Source organism: Oncorhynchus mykiss, chromosome 9, assembly GCF_013265735.2.
Source record: "Oncorhynchus mykiss isolate Arlee chromosome 9, USDA_OmykA_1.1, whole genome shotgun sequence".
Classification (NCBI taxonomy): domain Eukaryota; kingdom Metazoa; phylum Chordata; class Actinopteri; order Salmoniformes; family Salmonidae; genus Oncorhynchus; species Oncorhynchus mykiss.
Window position 1 is genome coordinate 69,379,198 of NC_048573.1, and position 5,199 is coordinate 69,384,396.

At 41.9% G+C, this 5,199-nt stretch overlaps 1 protein-coding gene across 1 annotated transcript in view; it reads left to right on the forward strand.

Annotated features, from left to right (window-relative positions):
* The window catches only part of tnr5 (Tumor necrosis factor receptor superfamily member 5), a gene marked incomplete at its 5' end in the record, with an annotated part of 1,066,050 nt that overhangs the window by 66,873 nt on the left and 993,978 nt on the right, over window positions 1–5,199 (forward strand).

A 5,199-nucleotide genomic window follows, 5' to 3' on the forward strand; every position in this document is an offset into this window, starting at 1 on the left:
CTGCTGCTAGAAGGGGAACTCTTCTGTGATTATCAGAAGGACTTTATGTTTCATTTGTCGCCCTCTCTGCGGGTTGTTTATTTTGCCATCATATACATTTGAAGAGGATCTATGTCTTACCTGTGTTTTGACATTAAAGGACTCTGTTTTTGTTAAACCGCTTTTGGGTCCTCACTCACGTGCATAACAACTATAGTATAACTTGTCGCTCTGTTTGCCAAAATGAATAAGTTTACAGTGTATGGTAACACTTTTTATTTTGATAGTCTACATACTATCATTAACATTGCAACTAATTATCTACTAACCTTAACACTTATTCTAAACCTTAATCTTAACCGTAACTGTAGCAAGCAGTTGCTTTATCAACACTCATACTATTAATAAACTCAGAGCATCTACAGATGGAAAATCCGGAGTATCCAAAATAAATGTGACCCAGTGTATCGATTTAAAATAATTTAACGAATTGAATATACACTTAACAGCAGTGCATTGTAAACTACCCTATAATTTCCTGGAGGGCAGGTAGTTTACCCCCGGTGATGGGTTTGGCAGACTGCACCACCTTTTGGAGAGCCCTGCGGTTGCGGGTGGTGCATTTGCCGTACCAGGTGGTGGTACAGCCCGACGGGATGCTCTCAATGGCGCATCTATAAAAGTTTGTGAGGGTCTTAGGGGCCAAGACAAATTTCTTCAGCCTCCTGAGGTTGAAGAGGCGTTATTGTGCCTTCTTCACCACACTGTTTATGAGGGTGGATCATTTCAGATTGTCAGTGATGTGTACCCCGAGGAACTTCTCCACTGCAATCCCGTCGAAGTGGATGGGGGAGTGCTCCCTTTACTGTCTCCTAAAGTCCACGATCAGCCTTTCGTTTTGTTGACATTGAGGGAGAGGTTATTTTCCTGGCACAGCTGTATAATTCTCTTGGAATTCAAGAGTCAATGCAATTCACACTGCATTATAATGGTCTACTTGTCTACTAATACAGTCAAACTAAAACCTTGTGAGTTTTTGCCTATCATGTTGTACCAAAAGTAATTACAACCAACTCTGATTGTGTGGCAATAAAGTCTTGCTGTGAACAGTAACAGACCAATCTAAAGACACTACACACAGATGAAATGGGAGACCACGACCAGAACATGATTCCTTTTGATCTTTCCTGTGAGCAGTGGCCGTCTTCCTTAATTAATAAAGTAGAATCTGGGTCAGCCAATGCGTGAGACTTCTCTCTACACAAAAACAAAACTGAAACTATAGAAGTGCAAACGAGCCGTCGTGGGGCAGTGTGCCCACAAAAGCCTGGGACTTGGTTAGAGGCAGTACAGGGGTCGTTTTCAATAAGTACCAAACAGAATAAAAATAGACTGAAACGGCAAGTGAATACGTAACTTGTCCTATAAGAAACTAATGTTTTTAGTTTTCCATTGAAAAAGGGATGTCTGCTACGGTCCGCAACAATAAATACGACTAGTACTTACATAGGTAGATCTGTTGTAACCTAACTCTCTTCCTGGAGATCTACCATCCTGTGGGTATTCAGTCCGAACATACCTGAGTCAGCTAGTTGAGATTCATGTTCCAGGCCCTGACCAAATTGCATCTCCTTAGTGTGCAAGATCTTGAGAATCAGCTGTACATCTGATGGAAGAATGCACTGCACATGTGATGGAAGAGTGCACTGTGCATGCAGAGGGTTGCAATTCCATTGAATTGGGGATAGTTTAACCAAAATATGACCTCGAATTGCCTTATGAGTATCCCACAAAAAAGGTTCACCGTTATAAGTTAACTTTTTTGATGAATTTAAGCAAAATTCCCCAAATTCCAGGGCTTAACTTCCCATGGAAGATTCCGGAAATATACTGGGAAAGTTTCCGACCCTTTGCAACCCTAGTGGCCAATAATTTCAAGTCTGTATGTAGGCAACAGCCTCTCTGTGTTGGTGATGGCTGTTTTACAGTCTGATGGCAATGAGATAGAAGCTATTTTTCAGTCTCGGCCTCTGCTTTGATGCACTTGTACTGACCTCCCCTTCTGGATGGTAGCAGGGTGAATAGGCAGTGGCTCAGGTGGTTGTTGTCCTTGATGATCTTTTTGGCCTTCAAGTGCCTTAGGGTGCTGTAGGTGTCCTGGAGGGCAAGAAGTTTGCCCCCGATGATGCGTTGTGCAGACCTCACAACCCTCTGGAGTGCCCTGCGGTTGTGGGTGGTGCAGTTGCCATACCAGGCGGATACAGCCCGACAGGATGCTCTCAATTGTGCATCTTTAAAAGTTTGAGGGTTTTAGGTGACAAGTCAAATGTCTTCAGCCTCCTGAGGTTGAAAGCTTGGATAGGTGTTTAACATATCAGCTAACCACCCAATATGATATAGGAATGTAATGACCGACAGTCAATAATGTGACGCACAACCATTGGTTGATGCAATGCAACGTCTTCAACATAATCAGGCAGGAACACCACCAGTATGTGGCTAGATGATTTGTTCAACACTTTCCTCCAGCCCATCTGTAAATAGCCCATCCAACTACCTCATCCCAGTATTGTTATGTTTTATTGCTCCTTTGCACCCCGTATCTCTCTTTGCACATTCATCTTCTGCACATCTATCACTCCAGTGTTTAATTGCTAAATTGTAACTATTTCACCACTACGGCCTAGTTATTGCCTTACCTCCCTAATCTTACCTCATTTGCACACACTGTATATAGACTTTTCTATTGTGTTATTGACTGTACGTTTGTTTATTCCATGTGTAACTCTGTGTTGTTGTCGCCCTGCTTTGATTTATCTTGGCCAGGTCCCAGTTGTAAATGAGAACTTGTTCTCAACTGGCCTACGTGGTTAAATAAAGGTGAAATAAAACCTTGATGTATTTATCACTGTAAAAAAACAGTCTCCAAATGCATTTGTAGGTAGCTAGCTAACAGCCATGGAGGAGGGTGAAAGGATAGCAGCCCTAATTGTCAAAGTGAGAGAGTAGGCTATTCTGGATAGGTCAGGTACTTTTGTATAGTTCCTGTCCCTAGTAGTGAGGACGGAGGTAATAGTAACATAATATTCTGTGCGGTGTAATTTGAATATAATGAAGTCTGTTTCTCGTGAGGTGTTCTGTCCTCAGATAAAGAGAGCTATGAAAGCCAGTCTACATATAAAGAGGTCCCAAATGAAGAGCAGTGGTTCTCAGTCCTAGTCCTGGGGAATTAAAGGGTGCACGTGTTTGTTTTGGCCTTAACACTGCACAGCTGATTCAAATGATCAACTCATCATCAAGCTTCAAGTGGTATTTATGTATTCATTTGTGATGCTATCCTTGATATGATACTGTTATTGTCACATGCTACACATGCACACGTGTGCCCATTCATCTACCAATAAAATGTTATCATGATTTGTTATCAGGGATATTATACTTTAGTAATCCACATGACCTGGTGATGTAAAAGTCTAATAATTACATTGTCTTCCAAATTCCTACAGATACCTTCTAACTGGAGATTTCTTCAACATGATTGCCTACAGATAACATGTAGGGCACTGCAAGGTTGGGTGACCAGGGCCATCTGGGACTGCCTCCTGGAGGAACTCAGGTGTGTGAGTGCTACCTGTGTCCTGCATAACTTCATGAGGATGGACACGAGGACCAGGAGGGGATCTGCAGCTTGCCGCCGTGTGCCAGAGGAGAAGTCTGCTGCTCTGTAGGATGTTTCAAGAATGGGGTCAACAACGCAGCAAGAGAGGCAATCCGTGTGCGGGAGATCTTCACCTCCTACTTCTTCGAGGAGGGTGCTGTTCCCTGGCAACACCATAGACTACACTATGCACAAACAAAGGCTCTTTTAAGAGCCATTCACATTGTAATAAGAGTATTCTTCCTTTTACTTAGCTATGTCAACTACAGGTACTCAATTCCCAGTTTGTCTAGATAGCTAGCTACACATCCATAGGCATACAGGTATTGTTATCCTCCACTGCACAATAAACAAGAACATATGTTATTTCATCTATCTGCATTGCATGGCAAATATCAGCAAGGCAAGCTTACAAAATTGTACATTCAATTTGCAGTAAATACTTTAGCCAGCTAGATTATTTACATCCACTGTTTCACAGGACGACAGCCTGGTTTGCTGGTTGTTTCAGGGGTCCCTAAAACAGTAAACATGAGTTACAATGTAATACTCATGTCACAACACCCATCAAGCTAGCCAGCTAGCTTGCTAAATCCTGATTTTTGTCAATTTACTTTATGATTAAAAAAATATGCATACCCATGTCTCTACATAAACTAACATCTTCCTGTCAACTGTACATTTTTGCATGATTATGTATGACATTATAATCACTTTTGCTTCCATCCTAGTATTTTTGTCAGCCATCTTTGCTGAAAAAAGTCTCCAGCTTTGGGTGGCATAGCATCAAATTCGTTATGGGAACCACTCGATATGATTTGCGTAAAGTTTGGAAAAGTTGATATTTATCACCGCCTCCCACGCCACCTTCGCAACGCCCAAAGGTCCCCCGCTTGCCATTCATTTCGATGGTGAGATGGTGGCGGTTTCCTGTGCCATTGTATCATGCCAGACAGTCAAGCTGTGCCACGAGTTGCCGGAGCTCGTTCAGAGGTTACCTTTAAAACTACGTTTGAAATGGTTTTATTAATTTAGAAGCTGCAAATGCAATGCTCACTTGTTATTTATTAATTACCATTTTTCTTCCTAGGGCGGGCAAGGGAGTTCTGGTTGTCGGACATGCTGGAAATATGATCTCGCGTTATTGTGTCATTCTCAATAAAGTACTAAGATATGAAACGTTGATTTGAACCTTCTGACCAACTAGTGGGTCAGGCGGCACCCCACTCTCGGATTCATATCGCTTAATTTCTGATGATAGTTGACGATTATATCGACTGATTGCAATGGTATGAGATGATCTGACAACGCCCTGAATTGCACCCTCGTAAACGTTTTGTCTCTTGGGTGTGACTCGTGACTGGTCTGATGAATGTGGGCGGAAGGAGATTTAAATAGTAGCCATGCGTTTTGCCTGAGCAGTGAACACCTTGTTTTATAGATTTGACAAGATACAAGTCTAAACGTGACAGGCAAATATTATGTCGTTATATAAATGTATATTTTAAAAGGCCAAACATAAGCAAACAATCTATGCGTTCATATTTTTTTTTTTGCTATTA